The sequence below is a fragment of the Puma concolor genome, chromosome C1, assembly GCF_028749965.1.
Source record: "Puma concolor isolate L17-30 chromosome C1, mPumCon1.1.hap2, whole genome shotgun sequence".
NCBI classification, from domain to species: Eukaryota; Metazoa; Chordata; class Mammalia; order Carnivora; family Felidae; genus Puma; species Puma concolor.
This window is the reverse complement of record NC_141674.1, coordinates 77614483-77637715: the sequence shown is the minus strand read 5'-3', so window position 1 is coordinate 77637715 and position 23233 is coordinate 77614483. Positions and strand designations below refer to the sequence as shown.

At 43.5% G+C, this 23233-nt stretch overlaps 1 long non-coding RNA gene across 1 annotated transcript in view; it reads left to right on the top strand.

The window, feature by feature from the left end:
- LOC147578167 (uncharacterized) overlaps positions 1–17357 on the top strand; it is a 49750-nt gene extending 32393 nt beyond the window's left edge. The window contains exons 3-4 of the long non-coding RNA XR_015254870.1: positions 6698–7431; positions 17253–17357. This is a non-coding gene — a long non-coding RNA (uncharacterized LOC147578167). The remainder of the gene's footprint in view (positions 1–6697; positions 7432–17252) is intronic.
- Positions 17358–23233: the final 5876 nt, after the last annotated feature.

The window sequence follows — 23233 nt, the reverse complement described above, 5'->3', positions numbered from 1 at the left end:
CATGCGCCTCTGGTGAAGAATCATACACTTTAAGACTGGAAGGGAGGTGCCTGAGTGGCTCAGTCAGAGGGCTCTTAATATCAGCTCAGATCATGATCTTTCTGTTGGGAGATCAAGCCCTACATTGGACTTAGCCATAGTCATGGAGGCAGATGAGGCTGGAGTCAGTGGAGGCAGATGAGGCTGGAGACCAGAGGGTATGAGGCTTCATGTGCCTTGTTAAGGATTTGAGCTTGGAGGATGGGAGCCACAGCAGTTTTGGGCAGAGGAACTATGCAATCAAATGTGTAATCTGGAGAAGCCATTCAGGGACTGGCGGGGTGGAAAGTGAGTGGGGTGGGCAGGCCTGGAGGAGGTTGTCCAGTTAGCCACCTGGAGGCTTGGTCCTATACCTTTTCCTGGTTCCCTGGTGAGCAGTAGGACTTTCTAGAGACCCAGGGCACCAGAGTCACACTGACATTCTACATATTGCCAGCAAACATCCACCAGCATGGCCCCCCTAGTCCCTGCCACCATGTTAACTGTTCTCAATCATCTAGGTATTTCCCTCACCCAACACAGCCCATGTACTTCAGGTGGAAACTTGACTGCTCTCCTGGGACATGAAGCTTAGGCTAAAGTGAATGATGCAACTCTATCTCCTGGTCACAGTGTTTGCTTTAAGAATGAGCAAGTGATTCAACTCAGGCCACTGAGACCCAAGGCAGTAATTTTGGGGGCTCCAGAAGGTGAATTGTGCAGATCTGAGGACTGCAACTGCTATGACTGTTTTCTAACATAAGGGAAGGAAGCCCTAGGATGAAGCTAGCCAGGAATAGCAGAAAATATCAGCGAAACAGACCCAAGGCTTTGATGAGGGGGTGAAGCCAGATCAAACCAGACCTGAAGCACATCTCTCTCTCCTCAGAACAAACCTCTGGACTTTTCAATTACATGAGCCAATACATTCCCTTTGTTTTTTTTCCCCTTACTTTCAAAGCCCAGGGGCAATAATCCAGGGCACTGTGGCCAAAAGCGAACAGCTTAAACATGTAAAAAAAAAATCACTAGGAATTTTTCCTGACATCATTTTAGAAAACTTAAAGATTGTTTCAAATTAAAACCAGTTTGCAAAGCTCTCTGCTGCATGGGAGTTTCCTCTTAAATCCACTTTTCTGGGTACCCCCTAAAGCGGTGGTGCACTGCCACCTGCTGGTCACAAAACAGAACGTGCCCCAGGAAGCCTGAGAAGCTTTAATGCAGGAAAAGGTCTTAAAGATCAGGGTGGGAAATAGGGAAATGCTCTCTCTGCTAGTGTATATTTCTGAGCTGTCTGAGTTTTGATTCGTATGTGTTATTTTTATAGTCAGAAAAAAATCTAGATATTTAAATTGGGAAATACAGTATTTCATTATCTTGCGATGTTTATCATATCTAGCTGCTTCATCGATCCCTGCTGTTTGCTTTAAAAGCAGCAGTTACAACAACCACACATCAAAAACCCTTCTCATTCTCTTTCTCTGCCCACCTGGAAGCACACACACACGCACACATGCACTCGCTTTGCCTTTATTACTTCTGCCTGAAGCACCAGCCATTTCTTCACTGCTGCTTCCAGCCAGCCCATTGCTAGCCTGCTAGATCTTCCAGGCAAAAGGCAGACCCCAGTCTAATATCTCTCTATTCAGGAAATGCTTATCATGCTCTCCAAGTATTCTTCTTAGAGTGTCCCTCTAGGCTTGACGCCAGGAGCAGCCACTAACCCTGGGAAGCACTGGATTTGACAGCAGCTCGCTCTAAATATTCTCTTTGCAAATCCTCCTGGTCTTTTCCTAGTGGTTAAGGAATTTAAGACTTGTTTTGCCCTGTTCGTGATACCACTTTGAGGTTTCTGCACAGTGAATCCTTTGGAATTTAACATCATGGGATTTAGTATTCATGCCTCAGCCAAAACTGAGATAATAAGAATCCCATCATAAATGCTGTTACAATACAAATTCCTCCTGGCCTCCATTTGAGGCGGACCTGACCAGCACCAGGAGACTAGCAGTAGCCTCAGGCTACCAGCAGGTGGCACCCCAATCAGCCTTAATTGGGGGGCTCCACCTAGGACTACGCCAGGTGCCAGTAGCCTCCACCATCATCCTTCTGGGCAAACACTCCCTTCTCTACAGCCCCGCTTCAGCCTGCCAATCTATTCACCTAATTGTTACTCGAGCTTTGGCTTCTCTTCTCCAGTGCTCTGAAACTCCCACAGAGGCCTAGTTCCTTGCTGGCTCCCTCCCCTCCAGGATCTTTTCCTGTGTTGACCCAACCCCAACCCCTCCAGGGCTGGCTGGGGCTGATTTGGCTGAGCACTTTCCTCATGGACTTCCACAGTCATATTCTGCTTTGCATCAGAACATTATATGACCATGCCCTCTTGTATGAAGCTTGAATTTTCACGTTCCTAAGGACATGGCACCCTGGACTATAGTCTCATAGGAGTTTGCCCTATGGCCAAGCTAGTTTTCCCTGGCCCCTCTCCAGCTGGTCCAGGAGCCTCTTCCTCTTTGAACCAGTGGTGAGGCTGTCCCCCTCCTCCCCACATATCCCCAATACATGTGTATTTACAGCCCCAGGCCTGCAATGTCCCATATGATCTGGCTTACTCCAGTCACATCTCTTCCTTCCTCAGCCTTCCCCACAGACTGCACTGACATTCCTTCTTTCCTTAAAAAGATATGTTCAAAGCTGCAGAAACCAAGCTCACACCTGCCTCAGGACCTTTGCACTACTGTTCCCTCTGCCTTCTGCACTCCCATTCATGCCCACCTCTATCTTCCCATTCAGGTGTCACCTCAAATAATGTGTCCTCAGAGAAGCCTTCCCTGACCATTCTATCTACATTGTCAACTGCCATCACACCCTATGCTCCTCCCTTTCTTCTGAAATTGTCTCATGTACTTTTTGTTTACGTGTGTATTGTCATCTAGTCAGATAACAAACCCTACCTAGAATGTAAGCTCCATGGGGATGAGTACCTTGTCTGTCCTGTTCACTGCTGTATCCCCAACATCTAAAACAGAGCATGGCATTAGTGGGGATTCCATGTTTCTTAAGGAAGGAATGAAGTGTGTCCCAGAGCCACCCTCCTGTAGTGTCACATCCCCGGAACCTACAGTTGAGTTCATCTACATAACACAGTGCCACAACATCTGCATCCATTGATGGTTCTTGGTGGCCACCCCCTGCTTGGTAGAACCTTGAGTGGCCGTTCAAAGCCAACTTTCCCACAATTTCAAGTTTTTGCCTTTAGCCCACAGGCTGCCAGGTGGTTTCTGACACTTTCCTCTGGTCCAGTTCCAGGTGGAGTGTCGGCTGCTGAGGTTGCTGGGGTCCACAAGCCCCATGGAGCTTCCCAGGCCCTGCCATGGCTGCCAGCCCCCTCACATGTCCCTCCACGGTGTGTGATGTCATCTTTTGCTGTGTCACAGCTCTGGGTATTAAGGGCTAAATTACACGGACAAGCCCCTCTCCTCTGCCCTCGTGTTAGCCTTCTCTGTGTGACCAGAATGTCCTTCCATTTTGTCCGTCTCTCATCCTTTTGGAATCAGTATTAATGATTGCCATAATCATCTGAATGTGCCCCCGCCCTTGAATTCCTATGCTGAAATCCTAACCACCAAGGTGATGGTGTTAGGAGGTGGGGCCTTGGGGAGGTGATTAGGTCATGAGGGTGGAACCCTCTTGAATGGGATTAACACTCTTATAAAATATTAGTGCTCTGTAGGATATAAGTTCTATCCCGCCGACCACGCCCCCTCCAGCCCCATCCACCATGTGAGGATACATGTCTGTGGCCTGGAAGAAGGCCTTCACTGACCATTCTGGCCCCCTGATCTCACACTCCCAGCCTTGAAAAATGTGAGCAGTAACGTTCTGCTGTTTATAAGCTCACCGGTCTGTGGTATTTTGCGACAGTAGCACGAACGGACCAAAAGAACAACCTGTGTGAAACTGGCCCTGCATCTGGGGCCAGAGACACTGGCACACTTCCCTGCCTGGGACTGCAGCACCTTACCTTGATTCGGACCTCCTCTCTCCCAGCCTCCTCACTGCTCCTGCCTCCCAAGCCCCACGTTGACCTCTGCTGGCCGGTTACACCAGGGCTTGTGGCATCTCTATGCTAGGGGGTCTGGGGTAAAGCGTACCTGGGCTCAAAACGTGATTTCTCCACTCGCTGTCACTGTGGGACCTAGGGCAAGAGACTGAGCCTCTCTGAGCTTCTGTTGCCCCTTCTGTAAAATGAGGTCGATAGAAGCATCTGCCCCATAGGGCAGCGGTGAGGCTCAAAGGAGATAGACGGTGCCCGTGAAGCACTCACTAAAGAGCCTGGCACGGAGCTAGCATTCCATAAATAGCAGCTATTATTAACTGCGTGAACCTAGACTGCTCCCAATGTCACTGTCATTTCTCGGCAGAAGCTACATTTCAAGACAAGAACTAATTTTCCTTAATTTGTATTCCCAGCACTTCGGATGGTGTTTGATACACAGTGGGTGCTCAAGTGTTTGGTGAAGTTATTTGAGAACATTAAATTCTTCTCATGTAGATTTTATCTTTGTTACGGATAAAAATTACACACACACACACACACACACACACACACATATAAGCATGATTTTTTTTTTGTGGTAACATATACATAAAATTTACCATTTTAACCATTTTAAACTGTACAATCAGTAGCATTAAATACCTTCACATCGTTGTGCAACCATGTGTTGTTTTTTTTTTTTCAATCCCTCACAGCCTGCACTTGAACAGTAACAGAAGCTGAGTCTACATAGACTCACTCAGTACATGTGAATAAAGAAACCTTCCACCAGCAGGCTGGCTTTGTTCAAACAGTGACTGTGCCTGCCCCACCCCCACCCCCCAGCACAATTCCTTGACACAATAGGTGCTCAATAAATGTCAAATGAACCACCAGCCAAAGTTGCACTCTGGCAAGGAAACTGGACAGGGCTTTAAGACATGTTTAGGGCTCACAAAGTTGTTTTTGTTTTGTTCTATGTTTTTTAAGTTTATTTATTTTGAGAGACAGAGAATTCGAGCAGAGGAGGTGCAGAGAGAGAAGGGGGGACAGAGAATCCCAAGCAGGGATTCTCCTTGCTGACAAAGAGGAGCCCAGTGTGGGGCTCGATCCCACAAACTGTAAGATCATGACCTGAGCCGAAATCAAGAGTCAGAGGCTTAACCGACTGAGCCACTCAGGTGCCCCAAGTTTTTTTTGTGTTAGTTTTTAGCAAGGTGTTTTGAATAGGTTGGAACCTCATGCACAAAAGTCCGTAATGTGGGGCAAAAACTAGACCGCTATGGCAAGTGTGGACCTGTGCTCTTGCTTGGCAGGGCCCAGCTTTTGCTGAGTAGTGGCTGCCCCTGTGGGCAGGGTGTGTGCTTCCCGGGTCATGCTGTCCCTTAGATTCCTCTCCTGGTCCCTTAGCCATTTGAGTTTCAGAGCCCTGTATTAGAATCAGAGGAGCTGGGCTGGAGACCCCACCCTCTTCAACTTACTAATGAGTCAGCCAGCCCTTTGAGTCTCCATACCCTCATCTGGAGAATGGAAAAGACGCAGTGTCTTCACCAGGCTTCAGTGAAGGGCACTATGAGATGATGTATGTGACAGTATGTAAGGAAACGTCAAGGCTATACACAAATAAACTTTAAAAAGGAAAAGAGAAAACGTCAAGGCTATCACACAAATATTAGCCCTGTATCACGGGCCCCTTGCACCCATCGTTTTGGGGTTTTTTTTTTTAATGTTTATTTATTTTTGAGAGAGAGAAAGAGAGCGCGCGTGCGCATGAGCGGGGGAGGGGGCAGGAGGGGGGAGAGAGGATCGGAAGCCAGTGCGTGGATAGCAGCGAGGCTGACGTGGGGCTCGAACTCACCAACCACGAGATCATGATCCCAGCCAAAGTCAGAAGTTCAACTGACTGAGCCCCCCAGGCGCCCCCACTGGCACCCCCACTCCTTTCGTGCTTGCACTGAGGATGTATGGAGGCATACTCACCTGGGAAGACACGGGCATCTGTAAAAGCTAGGGCACTACTTGGTCAGCACGCGGCAGCCGGCAGGTACCCCCAGATATCAGTCCGCCATCGGAAGGCTTGCACAAAGTCCCCGCCTGGGTGTGACACAGCTGAGAGCGAGTCACACAGGCATCTTCCGTCTGAGCGCCCTTCACGCACCACACAGTGGCCCCACAGGCATCTGACCACATTACACATCAGAGCAGAAATTCACTGTGCATTTGCCACATCTGAAAACCGGCTGCTAGGACGGGGGGTTGGCATCAGAGCACCGCTGATTTCCCTTCTCCCTTCCCTTCCCTTCAGAGCTGGGGCGTGGTTTCTGTGGTGACCTTTCCACCCCACAAGCCAGAGGAAATGAGGGCTCTTCCCCTTTAAGCCCCTTTTACAAACTCTCTCACAATTCACCTCAAAACTCAGGTCAACTGTGTTTCATTAGAAGCACCTTGATAGTGAAAAAGAACTCAAGGCAGGCGATAAATAGAAAGGTAAGTCAGGTGATACGGTTTTGAAATAAAACAAGTTTATGTGGTAACCGGTTCCAGATTGCCTTACAGTCTTGCTTGGCAGGTAGAGATTTATTCCTGATAGCGAACCAGATGTCACACTTGCTCTTCTAAGACATTTGCTTTTATCTGCAGCAGTTCCTGATGGAAGAGACACAAAAGACTAGAGCCTTGTTTAAGTACGGAGTAGCGTGTTTGCATCCTGACACCAGAAAGGATCTGATCATCTGAGAGCTTCCAGTCTAGGTCTTAACAGCTTTCAAAAATCAAACACGTTCAAACAAAACAATACAAAACAAAAGCCCTGAGAGGCAGTTGCACATTTTGCAATCACTTGTGTAAAGAGATAGCATGTCTGTGGTACAAGAACTACCTACAATAAGGGATATGCGGTTTGGCTCTTCTAGAGGAAAACAAGCCTTCCAGAAATTGGTGACCGGTTTTGCAGAAAACATGAAGTCATTTCACAACATGTCATGGTAACGAAGAACCAGAAACTTCTGTGAGACTCATTTTAGCCGGGAGCGGCAGCCTTCTCCACACCAGGGCTCTCGGCCGCATCCTGTCCTGGCCCTTGCTGCACCTCCCTTCCCGCCTCCTCTCCATGGCACAGTTTTTGGATGAGCGAATGTAAGTAAGTGCTCAGGCTCTTTGGCAAGTCAAACCAACCGACTGCCACCCGGTTTAAGTGAAACGTCACAGCCTTCAGAACCTCAGCAACACTAATCCACGGACCTTCCCTCTAGACCCCTGCCATCAACAGGAATCAGCTCCCGACTCCTGGCCTTGGGGACTCCTAGCTCAAAATCTAGACAGAGACGGTTCCCGCTTGGCTCACATGCCCGCACGCTCCAGGCAGCTCAGTCCAGGTAGGAGGGTCTCATGTGAGTGTTCCGAGGCTGGGGAATGTGCAGTGGGAGTGGGTCATGAGCTGGCCTGATACTCAGGGAGGAATCCCTCACTTTACAAGACTTGGCTTGTTTTTTTTTTTAAGTTTAGTTTGGAGTGAGTGAGAGAGAGAGACAGCTCCCATGTGCATGTGGGGGGAAGGGGCAGAGAGATAGAGGAGAGAGAGAATCCCAAGCAGGCTCCGTGCTGTCAGTGCAGAGCCCGAGAACCATGAGATCATGACGTAAGCTGAAATGAAAAGTTGGATTCCTAACCGACTGAGCCACCCAGGTGCCCCTACATGACTTGACTTTTATGAGTGGCTGTGGTAGGGGTGGGGGGAGTTCTGTGGACTGAGTCCCAGGGAGAGTCATTAGATAAGGGGGAAGGGAGATGGTATGGTGAATGGAGGGGCTGTGGTTGGGAGGAAATTGTTTTGGTTTTCTGTTGCTGCCATAACAAATCACCACAAACTTAATGGTTTAGAACAACACAAATGTGCTGTCGTACGGTTCTGGAGGTAAGAATTCTAACAACTGGTCTCACTGCACTGAGATCAAGGTATTGGCAGGGCCAAATTCCTTTCTGGAGCCTCTAGAGGAGACTACTTCTTTGCCTTTTCTGGCTTTTTTTTTAATATGAAATTTATTGTTAAATTGGTTTCCATACAACACCCAGTGCGCATCCCAACAGGTGCCCTCCTCAATGCCCATCACCCTGCCTTTTCTGGCTTCTGAGGCCACAAGCATTTCTTCCCTTGTAGCATCTTCCACCATCCTTAAAAGCCAGCAATGCTGCCTCTCTCTGACCTCTTTTCTGTTACCACAACTCTTTCTCACTGAGGACAGAAGGGAAAGTGTCTTCACGTTTAAGGACTATGTGATTAGATTGAATCCACCTGGATGATTCAGGATGCCCTCCCTCTTCTCAAAGTCCTTAACTTTAATCATATTCGCAAAGTCTCTTGTTATGGGTTGAATTGTGTCCAAATTTGTATTTTGAAGTTGTAAACCCAAGAATGTGAACTTACTTGAAGACAGGGTCACAGCAAATGTAATCAGTTAAGATTAGATCATTCGGGTGGGCCTTAATTCAACAGGACGGGTGTGTGTATCAGAAGGGGGTGGGGGCACCTGGGTCGCTCAGTCGGTTGAGCCTCTGACTTCAGTTTAGGTCGTGATCTCGAAGTTCATGAGTTCAAGCCCTGCATCGGGCTCTCTGCTATCAGCACAGAGCCCACTTCAGATCCTGTTTTCCTCTCTCTCTAAACAAACAAACGTTTAGAAACCAGTGGGGGTGGAATTTGGACACAGACACCCACAGAAGGAGAAACACGGGGAGGAGACAGCCACCTATACAAACCAAGGAGAAAGGCCTGGAATAGATCTCTCCCTCACAGCTTTTAAAAGAAACCAACCTGCTGATGTCTTGATTTTGATCTTCTAGCCTTCAGAACTGCGAAAGAATACATTTCTGTTCAAGCCACCCAGTTCGTAGTACTTGGTTATGGTGACCTTACCAAACAAACGTATCTCTTTTGCCATGTAAGGTATCATATTCACTGGTTCTGGGGATTAGGACATGGACATCTTCCGGAGGGCCATTATTCCACTTACCACACGTTTGAACAGTGGATCGTAGCCAAATGGTATTAACTTCACTTTGTCTTGGGACTAAGCTCAGTAGTTCCTGTACCATGAATGAAATAATGGATTAGACCACAGGCTTGTTGCTCACAAACGCTCTGCACGCATGAGAGCAGACTCAAAACAATAGGTCTTTGCATGGGAACATTGTCCAACTTCAGGCACTCTGGTTTTTGTAAACCACAATGCAAGGTGCTGACATTTATTGCCACTTTTGAAGGGCAGACATTGTGTTAGCAGAATCCAGTGAACTGGACATTGGTACCTTTTTTTCTTAGAACAAATAAAAACATGTGGGAATGACATCAGCAAAATGGTGGAATAAGAGTCTTCTTCTGTGTTCTTCCCGCAAAACAGCAAGTTTGACAATCACCCACAGAGGAGAATGCATTTGTGGCAGTCCAGGAGTCCAGCAGAGAAGTTCCAGCAAACCACTGGAGCAAAAAACAACCAGATTGGATGCAGTGAAGAGGGTGACAGAAACAGTTTTTTTTTTTTACCTATGTCACCCCTCCCCCAAGGCACAGATATAGATCAATGCCAAGGTAGACCTTCTAGATCTGTGGCTTCTTTCAAGGGCGAAACTGAGAGTGTGTGAATGAGTACCTGGCTTCCCAGCCGTGTGTAATGCTACCAAAAAGGCCCACTTCTCTCTCACCCCATCCAGAGTACAGAGGCATGCTGCACAAATCAGGGGCAGAGAGTGGCTGGGAGAACAGCAGACAGGGCTCTCAGAGGGCATCAGAAAGACACGGATCTTACCAACCACTTTGTGGAATTCATCAGGAAGCAGGCCCACAAGCTGCGGGGGATGTTTCATTTGAGGATTCCCCCCAGATGGCCCCGGGGGTTCCTGAACACTCCGTTTACCTCCCTCACACACACCACACCCTGTGGCTGGCTGGTTGTGTGTGTTCCATGAGGGGGGAGTATGAGCCTTTGTAGACAGCTGGTGAGCACGGGCAGAAAGCTGGCTCTGACTCTGCAAGCCTGGGAGAACAGAGGGGCGCCTGCAGGGCTCAGGCAGTTAAGACTCTAGATTTCAGCTCAAGTCATGATCTCACGGTTTGTGAGTTTGTGCCACGCGTCAGGCTGAGCTGACAGTGCAGCGCCTGCTTTGGATTCTCTCTCTCTCTCTCTCTGTCTCTGCCCCTTCCCCCACTCAAAAAAAAAAAAAAAAGAAAGAAACTTAAAAAAAAAAAACAGATTGGGAGAAAACACACTAACGAGCGTTTAGCACCATTCTAGGGAAAGCAAGAGAAGCATACACACGATCTTAAGAAATCCCCCTAAGAGGGAACAAGAAATGAGAAGCATGTATATCCATAGAAAAGGTCTGAGAAGCCTCAGAATCCTTAGCAGAACTGGCAGCATGTATTTCTTTCCCAAAGCATTCAATAAAGACTACAGAAGGTAATTGTTTCTTCAGATGTGACGACAGCAATGCAAGGCTCCAAGGAATATGAAAAATCAAGAAAATGAAGAAAATCATCCCATTTACGATGCTATCAAAGCAACAAAATATGAATGGGTGCCTGCATGGCTCAGTTGGTTAAGCATCTGACTCCTGATTTTGGCTCAGGTCATGATCTCATAGTTCATGAGTTTGCACCCCACATCGGAGTCTGTGCTGACCGTCCAGAGCCTGCTTGAGATTCTCTCTCTCTCTCTCTCTCTCTCTCTCTCTCTCTCTCTCTCCCCCTCCCTCTGCCCCTCCGTGGTTCGCACACATTCTCTCTCTCTCTCTCTCTCTCAAAATAAATAGGCATTAAAAAAAACAATAAAATACTTAGGAATAAGTTTAATAAGGAGGTGAAAGACCTGCACCCTGAAAACTATGACATTTAATGAAAGAAATAGAAGAAGACAGAGTAAATGGAAAGATATCCCATGCTCATGAATTGGAAGAATTAATATTGTTAAATGTCTACCCACACTCCTCAGAGTAATCTATAGATTCAATGCAACCTTATCAAAATTCCATTGACATTTTCAAAGATATAGAAAAAATAATACTAAATTTCATATTCATATCCACAAAAGACCCTGAATAGCCAAAGCAATCCTGAAAAAGAACAAAGCTGGAGGAATCACACTTCCTGATTTCAAACTACATTATGAAGATATAATAATTACAGCAGTATGGTACTGGTATAAAGATAGACACACAGATCAATGGAGCAGAATAAAGAGCCCAGGCAGAAGTCCATGCATATACAGTCAACAAATCTTTGAGAAGGGCACCAGGAACACATAGTGGGGGAAAGAACAATGTCTTCTATTACTGGTGCTGGGAAAACTGAACAGTCACATGGGAAGGAATAAAACTGGACTCCTATCTTACACCATACACAAAAATCAACTCAAAATGGATTAAAGACTCGAACATAAGACCTGAAACCATAAAACTCCTAGAATATAGGAGCAAAGCTCCTTGACATTGGTCTTGGCAATGACTTTTTTTTTATTTGACACCAAAAGCACAGGCAACAAACCAAAAATAAACAAGTGGGACTACATCAAACTAAAAAGCTTCTGCACAATAAAGGAAACCATCACAATGAAAAGACAACTTACAGTAATGGGAAAAGATATTTGCAAACCATATATCTGATAATGGGTGAGTATCCAAACTAACAAGTTGATAGCAAAAAAAAAAAAAAAATTAAAAAAAAAAAAGAAAAACAAAGAAAAACCAAATAATCCAATTTAAAAATGGGCAAAGAATTTGAGAATTTTCCCAAATTTGACATAAAAATGGCCAAAAGCTACATGAAACAATGCTCAAGATCACTAATCATCAGGAAAATGTAAACTAAAACCACACTGAGATACACCTCATACCTGTTAGGATGGTTTTTATCAAAAAGACAACAGATAAAAGTGTTGGCAAGGTTGTGGAGAAAAGGGAACCACTGTGTATTGTTGGTAGGAATGTAAATTGGTACAGTGATTATGGCAAACCATATGCAGGCTCCTTAAAATTTACTACATGATCTACCATAGTAGATTATAGTAATTCAAACTACTGCGAACTACTATATGATCCAGCAATGTCACTTCTGAGTATGTAACTGAAGAAAATGAAATCAGGATCTCAAAGAGAAATCTGCACTCCCATGCTCATTGCAACATCATTCACATTAGCTAAGATATGGAAACAATGCAAGTGTCCTTCAACAGATCAATGATTAAAAAGGTGTGGTATATACGTAGAATGGAATAATAGTCAGCCATGAGAAAGAAGGAAATCCTGCTGCTTGCAACAGCAGGGATAAAAATAGAAGACATTATGCTAAGTGAAATTCGCCAGACCAAAATAGACAAATACTCTATGGCCTCACTCACCTGTGGAATCTTAAAAAAAAAAAAAAAAAAAAAAAAAAAAAAAAGTTGAACTCCTAAAAGAGAGAATAGAATGGTGGTTACCAGGGGCTGCTGGAGGTTGGAGGAGATAAGAGGTACTGGCCAAAGGTTCTAAGCCTCCAGTTATAAGATGAATAAGCTCTGGGGATGTAGGGACAGCATGGTGACTATAGTTAATAATACTGTGTTGTGTACTTGAAAGTTGATAAGAGAAGAGACCTTAAGCATTCTCACCACACATACAAAAAAAGTAACTATGTAAGGGATGAAAGTGTTAATTAATTTGATTGTGGGAATCATTTCACAAAGTATATGTATGCCAAATCATCGTGTTGGACACTTTAAATATGTGTCATTTTATTTGTCAATTATGCCTCAATAAAGCTGAAAATATGTTGTCAAAACCTTGAGTTGCCAAATCTGAGTAACTGGTTATAGGGACTCAGAACTGTCTTCTCTTTTTTGTGTTTTTAAAACAAGAAGTTTTTAAGAGTAAATTAAAAGAAAAAAATCCTGATGTACTAAGTCACCCTCCAATGTGAGTTCACCATAAGAGAAGTCACCTCCCCTAACCATGACAGACTCTTAAATACAGGGAACAAACTGATGGTTGGCCGGAGGGGCGGGGGGGGGGGGGGGGGGGGGGGGGGAGGGGGGGGATGGGGGATAGGCATTGAGGAGGGCACTCGATGGGATGAGCACTGGCTGTTGTATGTAAGAGATGAATCAGAGGAATCTACTCCCAAAGCCAAAAGCACACTATATACACTGTATGTTAGCTAACTTGACAATAAATTATATTAAAAAAAAAAAAAGAAGAAGTCTCCCCTCCACTATGCTGAGCAAATGTCCCTCACCAGCCCCCCAGCTCACACACGTGGACCAGGCAGAGCTCAGCGAGGACCTGCTCCCCAGCAGGTCACTGCTGCTGCTTGTTGGTTTAGGCTGGCCACCTGAGAGTAAAAAATAAAGTAAAATAATAATTAGACATGAGAAACAACATAGATTAACCAGAAAAGTAAATCTGTGACTAACAATAAACTAACAGGTTCATGCTCATTGCAGAAAGTGTTCACCGTGCCCCATTTCCCCTGCCACTACCTCAACGCATTCTTGTCCTTTTGCACCTGGACAATGCCACACTCCTAGTGGTTACCTGTTTGTAGCCTCTTTCTTCCTGCCCTTCATCCTCCAGCTGCTGCACTTGTAATCAGAAAAAGAAAAGAAACACATGCGCACACACACACAGAGTTGACAGTGTTATTCACCTGCTTAGGCTTAAAGGCATCCAGAGGCTCCCCATTACCCATAAAGTCCAAGTTTCTAACTGTGGAATACGAAGCCCACACCAGGTGGGCCCAGTCGGCATTTCCAACCTCATCTTTCACTGCTCTACACATCAATGTTTCTCAAAGTATGGTCGCTGAGCACCAGAATTAGCATTCTGGGGTGCTTGTGAAAAATCCCAGTCCTATTGATTCAGAGTCTTTTGACAAGCATTCAAAGCAATTTTTATGCAAACATAGCTGGAGGCTGCTAATCTCAAGTCACTGTACTCTTTCCCTCTGTCTCATGTGCCCTTCTCCTCCTTGTCCACTTCTTCTTTTAGGGCGCTGTTCCTATAGCATCTTCTCTCTCTAGTAAGCCAAATAAATTGCCCCCCTATCTCTATTCCCTTAGCGCTTCACACAGATCTCATAATACAGCTTTGTTTCACAGATGTTTGCTACAGATCTGTCTCTCCTGCTGGATTATAAATTCCTTGCCATTAGGAACCATGCCTTATTCATCTTTTCCCCCCTGAGTGACTATGCAATTTCTTTGTTTTTACAATGGGAAATGTGTAACTCACCACGTTTCCCTTTCCCCCTGGCCACCTAATGTACTTAGAGCCAAATTCACAGCTCAAGTATAACGATTATACTTGGCCGTGTATCTGTGTCCTCTTTTCCCCCTAGACTTGACCTACTTTAATTTATATTTCCCTTGCTCTGAGTTTTAAAACCTGTATTTGGCCATTTTATTTTATATGTTTCTGCTACAAGCCACCTCAGATCCTTTCTGGAACAAGGTGAGAGAGAGATAAATTATTCATCTCACTATTCCTACCACCCAGGCCAGTGTCTGGCAGATAGAAAATACTCAATAACTGTTTGTTAAATTTAATCAAAGGAATAAAGTTATGTGGATTCTGTGACAGCTATTTTACTCATCACTTAGAACACTTTTTGCTTCTGATTTTGATCACAGTGCTCAAGAGCTAAAGCTCCTGGAAGAATGCCTGATGGACAAGTGCCTGTAACTGTTACAAAAGTCACTTGATTTCAGCAATCTGATTATCTTAATTTTCTACCTTGATCCACGGGCAACCCTTTTAGGAGCTCACGCTGCTCATCAACTCTGTAATCTATGACTAATGTTAAAATATAGTGAACAGGGGCGCCTGGGTGGCTCAGTTAGTTAAGTGTCCGACTTCGGCTCAGGTCATGATCTCGCGGTTCGTGGGTTGGAGCCCCACATCAGGCTCCGTGCTGGTGGTGCAGAGCCTGCTTGAGATTCTCCCTCTCTCCCTCTCCCTCTCTGCCCCTTCCCCATTTGCACTGTCTCTCTCTCAAAATAAGTAAATAAACTTTAAAGAAAAGAATAAAAGATAGTGAACAGGTAGAAATCCACCAGGAACTGAGAAGGGAAAGGACAGTGTGAATTTGAGCAGGGAGAGTTGTCATAGGAGATGGCACAAGGATGGAGCCAAGAACAGGACACAGGACACTGAGGAGGGTGTCTCGGAGACAGGGAGGCACACAAGGAAATGGCGGTAGACCATGTGTGGAAAGCCCAAGGGGATATGCAAGACTTCTGCTTGCTGAAGACATGCAGTTGTCCTGTCCCTAGGAGCTGCTGCTGAAAAATGAGTGTCCTGAAGCACATTAAGACGATGTCAACATCAAAACACTGCATAATAAAACCAAGAAAGAAGCTAAAAAATTGGAGAAAGGAAAAAAAGTCACTTTTTCTACTTATGTTTCTTTCATTTACATCTCATGTTTCCTTCAGAAAAGTCATCTTTCCCATCTGTATGTGTCTTATCTGAAGAAATAATAGCGGCACCCAAGTCTCTCTAAATTGGAGATCTTATTTTCCCTGGGAAACACATGAACATGTGTAGTCTTGACTTTCAGTTGTCACCTCAACTTTCTACACAAGTCCCTCACGCTGCCAGTTAACTATTTGCAAACCCCATTCTACCGGATCTTTTTTTTCTCTTGAAGAAAAATAAAGGGATGCTAACCTATTGGTGGTTACACATAACCAGCCACATGTAAAACCACGTCTGATTTAAATTTGCTCCCGACATCTTTGTTTCAGTTAGAAACATCAGTTTAGTGTGTTTTCTCCATGAAAACCTGGAGGCACTGAGATAATTCTTTGAATAACATAAAGAAAGGTATTATTATTAAACAGATTAAAACGGAAAGTTTGTAGGAATGGATTTGGTGACATTGTAACCATGTGACATGGGATGTGACAAAAATCCTCGTCCATTATAATAAAATATGGCTCTTTCCTCAAAAACAGTGAAACTAACAGAGAAACTTGGCCCGTGCTCTAGCTGAGCTGATGGACTCGGAAACCTTGGGTAAGTCATTCGTCTTGGTAACCTCCGATTCTTCATATGTAAGAAAATAACCAAACCTACACGACAGAACTTTTACAAGAAATATAAATCAGGTCATGTTGCGGTTTCTCAAGCTTTTGAAAATGTGTCTTCCCCAAAGATTTGGATTTAAAAGTAAAAACAAAACAAAACAAAACAAAAACCAAAAAAAGTGGGACCCAGGATTCTGTACTAAAAAGATCTTCAGGTAATTCTGATATACACTTGAAATAATCTACACACTAATAAAATGTAGGTTAAATTCTTTTAAATTGTTAAACTGCTATAGAAATATAAAATATCATTACTAATAAGTAATGAGGAAATCTAAAAATCTCATTTAATTCATATTCAAAGACTAGTCTTCCAGTAGCACACCCTCTTGGGCCCTGGCCACTAGGATGTATCAGACACCTGAAGGGCCAGTTTGAGCACAGCAGCCCCATGTGATCTGTCTAAGGGCCATGTCAGGGTCAAGCAACAGAAACAGGAAGAAAACCACAGCAAAACACATCATAATCACATTACGGAATACCAACGATAAAAAGAAAATGTTAAAAGCAGCCAGGGATGTAGAGTGGGAGGAGGAGTAGAGAAACAAACTAGATACAGAGGAACAAAAATAAGAATTACGGCAGACTTCTCATCAGAAGCGGTATATGCCCAAAGACAACAGAGCAACAACTTAAAAGTGCTGAAACGAAGGGGCAGCTGGCTGACTCAGCAGGTGGAGCGTGTCACTCTTAATCTCAGGCTGTGAGTTCAAGCCCCACGTGGGGCCTAGAGCTTCCTTAAAAAATAAAAATAGAAAACTAATAATAATTCAAAAAATAAATTACTGGAACAAGAAACCATCAGCCTAGTATTGTATCCTGGAAGGAATTTTTTTCAAAACTGAAGAGAAAAAAAAAGACTTTATTCAGAAAAATAAAGCCTGGGAGAATACATTACCAGCAGATTAGCATCACAAACTTAAGCCAGTTCATACCACTTCACACAAACTGATTGCTAAATATTTAGGAATTTTGCAAATTGATTGTTAAAATGTTAGCGGCTTAAAATTGGTAATGATGGGAGAATTTACACCATGGAAATCAGCAAACACTACAAATCAGGGCTCTTTTTTATTTTGCAGAGAGCAACTTTACCAGCACGTCACTGAGGACAAGAGTATAAAAGTAATCCTTCAAACAAAAGAAACATGGTACCAGATAGAAATTTGGATCTGTTCAAAGGAATTAAGGGCAACAAATATGTGAGTAAACATAAAACATTTTTCTTAATTTTAAAATCTCTTTAAAAGATAGTCAACTATTTAAGTAGTGAAAATGACTAATATTTGTAGAGGTAAAATCTATGACAAAAGTGGTATAAAGGATGGGAAGAATAAAAGAAAAATGTGCTTTTGTAAGAATCTTGAGCCACATGTAAATAGTATGGTAGTTGAAGGCAGACAGTATTTAGTTGAAAATGAATATGTACTATAAACTGTACATAAGTTGAAAGTGTGATATTGTGTAAGTTGAAAATGGATATTGTAAATTGTATAGTTATCACACATAGACACACGAACTCAAAGAGGTGTAGCTAAATAAGTCAATGGTGGAAATGGAGATAAAATTATTAAAAATGCTTGATTAGTTCTAATGAAGACAGAAAAGAAGACAATGGGAAGATAGAAGAGATGGGGTGATGAAAATTTTCTATCTCATGACTGTAGTCATTACATGACTATATACGTTTGTGAGAAGTTACAAATCACACTACTTGGTGAGTTTTGTTATATATAAACTATACATCAATAAATCTGATAGAAGAGGGAGGCAGAGGAGGAGAAGGAGGGAGAGGAGGAGGACTACCACCACCAAGTAGGAGAGTTACACTACCTGAGGGCAAGACACACTATAAAGCTATAGTAACCAAGATGGTGTATTGAGGTACTTGGATTGCTCAGTTAGCTAAGTGTCTGACTTTAGCTCAGGTCATGATCTTATGGCTCTGAGTTCAAGTCTCCCAACGGACTCTCTGCACATGTGCAAAAGACAGGATGGTTTTGGTGAAAAGGTAGACCTAGAGATTGTCTGGCTATAAGGAACTCATCCCCACTAGGCTTACGCAGCGTGGTGGTACATGCAATGGACCACGGATTAATATATGTTCACGACTTCTGTTTTTTAAAGGAAGAATGGGAGGTCTAACTATCACACCATTCTTTGTCCAACAGAAATAAACGTCAACGGTTTTGACTAGAAAGATCCACAGATGACAGTGATTATCTAGTTTACCCTGCAGGCGTGCTGGACATCTAGAGCTACAAGGGTATATAGGTTTATAATGTAGAGAGCCTTCCTGAGAATGAGGTGAATTTACAGGGATGCAGAGCTAGAAATAGAGGGAGGGACAGAGCCTTTTGTGTCATATTGGACTCCTAGATCTAGCTATACCTGAAGCCGGAATCTCTTTGGACTACCTGATTATTTAAACTAATAAATTCCCTTTTCTGTCTAAGCAAATTTGAGTTGTAACAAAAGGAGTCCCGAATAATGTATGTGTGTGCTCTGCGGTGATAGTAAAGAAACATTAGCTTATGCACATACTAACTGGGAGGCCTCTTTTAAAAGCTCTGGGCCCAGATTTCTCATTTCATAGTAGAAATAGTTAGATTAGGGCAGTAGTTTCTCAGAAGAGTTATACAGAGGTGAGGCACCACAGTGACCTCATTGGGAAATGAGGGAGAGGCACAGAAGGGACCCTAGCATCTCTTTCAACTAAACCAGGAATAAGGGAATTATACATAGAGTTAGATTTGAAAAAATTTCCCTTTGCTTAAAAAAAAGCTATGTGATCTCTAGTCCCCCAAATTCCAAAGTTCTTCGTGGCTTTTTGAGAGGCCATGCAACCTAAGGCATTGTGTTACAGCACATCAGACTGCCTGGAGTCTGAATCCAGCTCTACCCCTTACTAATGGTGGGGCCTTGAGCAAGTTTCTCTGTTGCTTGGTTTCTTCCTCAGTAAAACAGGAGTAATAGTAGTACCTACTTCCAAGAGTTGTGAGGGGGAATTGACAATATTTGTTAAACCCTTCCAACAATGCCTGGTACCTCGTACGTGCTCAATGACTGTTTGCGTTGATGATGATAATGGTGATGATGATGGTGGTGATGGTGATAAGCCTGGAAGATCTCAGTGAATCTTGGGAATTCCCCCAAGGAGTGAGCTGAAAAAGAGCAGAGACCCAAATCAGGTCACCTGCTTATTCCCTGTAATGATGTCAATAGGTTAAGGGACTGAAAGCTCTGGTGTCTATTCTTTGTTTTCTAACTATAATCATGCTGTCTGGTCACAGCTAGCCCAAATGATAATTTTGTATGTGGGTAAGTAAAATCTTTCCTGATTATATTAATAATGTATATGCAGTCATGAAAATTTGAAAAATTAATAGAAAAAGAAAATATTAAAGCATTTGTAATTCTACTACTGAAAGATAAACTCTATTAACATTTTAATCATTGCATATTTCAATTTGGAGTATTTTCTTCCAGGTTATCTTTTAGAGCATTTACAAAGAACATATAAATACATACAAGAAACTTTATATACATGTGTGTGTACATGTGTGTATAGTTTTATGTCCTTCTTTTACTCAGGTTATGAGTAATTTTCCATGTCATTAAGTATTCTTTGAAAACAACATATGACTTCTTAATAATTTACCATATGGCTTCACCATAATTTACTTAATAACTTACTTACAATTGGACCTTTCAAAAGTTTTTAGTTTGGGTCTAGTATAAATAATGCTGTGATAAACATCCTTGGGTATTTGTCTTGAGACATATTTGATTAAGATGTTATTCCTAAAGGTGGAATTTCTGAGTCTAAGCCTATATTTATAAGGCTTCTGACACATACTGTCAAATAGTCTTCCAGGAAGCTTACATCAATTTATTATTATTTTGATTACAACATATTACATGGGTCTTTCATGCCATGTTTTGTGAAGGACCAACATCCCATCACTTAAATAATGTGGTCAAAGGGATTCTCATTATCACACTAATTCTGACTTCACTCTAGTCCTTGAACAATTAATGCTTTCTTTTTGAGATCAGTACCCTGTGGTTCATTAAACATGAACATTTGAATTTAAGTGTGAAGGACAATATGAAAATATTTCTTACACGTCTTTCATTCAAGCCGTGGAAACTTCAAGTAGGAGAATGTTCCAAGGGGACAATTCTGTGGCTGGAATATTGAGTTGTGAAAAAGCAAAATGGCATCATCTAGAATTCAAAATAATCTTTTTAAAGGCCTCAATTTCCCTAGAGCTATGCCTGTCCTGACTGACATTCCACTTCTCCATGAAACCAGAAAGTGTAGCTGATGTGATGGTTTCTTGGCCTCCTTTTTCTCAGTGTCTCTTCACCAGTATTAACTGCATTTGTAACCTCAAGGAAACAAACAGAGGAGTGAATCTGATCATGTCCCCATTCTCCACCCTGCTTAAGGATCTTGTGTAAACCTCAGCATAACAAGCAGACTGCTGACAATCTGGACCCTACTGTTCCAACCCCAAAGACTGCCATCCTCTCCCATCCTTCTCTGAAATCATATCCATCTTCCCACCTTTTTTCAGCACCCACCTTGACCTTCCATGCCTCTATACCTGGGTGAGCTGTGTCCCCCTAGAAAAGTCTCCCCCCACAGAGCCTAGTAAATTTTAGTCATCCAATCAGATCCTTCCCCTGACTCTACAGCTCCAGTTCATAAGTACTAAGACCAAGATTCATACTTTGTTAGGTTCTTTTGGTTGTAAAGAATAGAAATCTAAGGTACCTCCAGTAATGGGGGGGGGGGGAGGTGGAGGGGGGTTGTTCTTGGCGTATCTATTACATGGAGGTACTAGGTAAAGAAGCTCATGGAAACCAAGGAGTAGCACCTGCTCAAGATCCAAGACAGGCCCGAGATCCAAGTGTTTTTGTCTCTTCTTCAGTTACAAGAGCCAAGTGTCTCCATTCTTCTCTATTGTTATGGTGACTCCTAATCTTGCTGGCCCTGTACATCTTGCAGCCATGTGTCTGCTCCTTTCTCCTTTCTCCTCCCTGCCTCTCTGCATTAAAACTGGTTCTCTCTCTGCCTCCCCATTCAAAGTTACCTGAAATGGTTTCCTGGGCAGAGCAGAGCTTCTCAGACAAGACCATTTCACAGATCTGTATCCATCCCCTGGATTGGCTGCCTTTGGTGGCCGCCCTGCCTTGGTCCAGTCCAGGGGCCATGCCATGTTTCAACCCCAGCCTAAGGCCCTGATTCCTGCAACCCCAGCCTAAGGCCCTGATTCCTGAAGCAGGGGAGTATGGGAGGGCAGTTACCCTTATAAAGGGATAAAGGGAAAGGGCATGTCGCTGTACCGCGTTGCTAAATTTGGCCCTAAGAGTATTACTTTTGTGGATAGAAGATAGGGCCATAGTTCTAATTTGCTTCATATGTTCTAAAGGAGATGATTTTATAGTCATCCTCCAAACAATGTCTGATCATCCATACAATACAATGTCCTGGAACAATATCAGAGACTTTTGGAACTTTGTTTTATCTGTTCCTAGAACAATAAGCTGCTGCCCAGTGTGCACTCAATCCCCAGCCTTTAAATGAGGCTTATCCATTTACACAGGAAGCACTGTACCTAGAAAACAGCCTTGACCACAGCTCCAATAGCAGCTCTCCGCCCACCCCTACCTTTCATGTGCCTTCTGGAATGCCTTGGGTTAATTCTCCAGATCCCACCACTGTCCCCAAGCCATCCTCCTCCTTCCCATGACCCACGCTGCTGTGGCTCACACTTGCTGCTTGGCATAAGAGGTACCTCTCTCCTAGCCATGATACGCCAGCACCCCATCTCTACCCACCCTCTACCCCAGCCATTCCCCTCGACCCTGAAGGGAGGAGATTCAAAATTTAGGGCAAAGCAGAGCAGTGATTTTAGTGAGCTTTTGGGTTGGACTGTGGCTGAGAAACCAACATATTCTGCTGACCTCAGAGATTTGTTTTGAGGACTAAATAAGATAACGTATGTAAAGTGCTTTGAGTTGCACCTGCACTTAATTATTACATCTTAGCATCTGGAATCCTCTTGGCAGCCTCCCGAGTTAGTCTCCCTTTCAGAATGGGATCTGCTCTGTGGTGTAGTCCAGTTTATGCAGAGCAATTATATTCCCAAGTGAGGAGGGTAAAGCATTTAATTTAGAAAAAATCACCGACTATTGCTACTAATATTTAGTATTTGTTGAAAGCTTATTAATATCAGACTCTACATTTAGTGCTTTGCAATTTTTATGTAGTTTATTCCTCATGAGGTAATTACTATCCTCACCCCACTTTACTAATGAGGAAATTAAGGCACAGAAAGATTAAATAATTTACCCAGGCCCTCATTCAGTAAGTATCAGAGTCAGTAGTCAAACCAGACGGTCTCTTCTAGAGTCTGAATCTTCTGCTACTAAACCATGTTGTCTCCAATTAGAATAGCAAACATTTAAGCAGGAAATGGTCTTAGAAATCACCTTGCTTCTATCCCCTCATTCTACAGAAGGGAAACAGAGCCTGAGGCAAATGAAAGAGATTTTCCTAAGACAGCAAATCTTGTTAGAGGCGCAAGATGGACTAAAACCCAGGACCCGGCTTTCATTTCAATGTGTTTCCCTCACTACTCCACTTTATAAGTTAATATTTTTTAGGCTAATTTTATTAGCATCTGCAGAAATGCTATCTTCAGATTCACTTTGCTTTGAGGGAGTTGTTTCTGTGTCCTACTTATCAAAGTAAGCTTCCATATTTGGATATATTCTTGGGGCACCTGAATGTCTCAGGTCATGATCTCAGGGTCATGAGATAGAGCCCTGCATGTCAGACTCTGCACTGAATGTGGAGCCTGCTTAAGATTCTCTCTCTCTCTCTCTCTCTCTCTCTCTCTCCCCTCCCCTGCTTGTGAATGCTCACTCTCTCTCTCTCTCTCTCTCTCTCTCTCAAAAAAATGGATGTATTCTCAAAACTTGGGAGAAATTACATAACTGCTTTTTAGGAGCCAGTTTCTTAATATATTATGAATGATGGTTAAGTTTG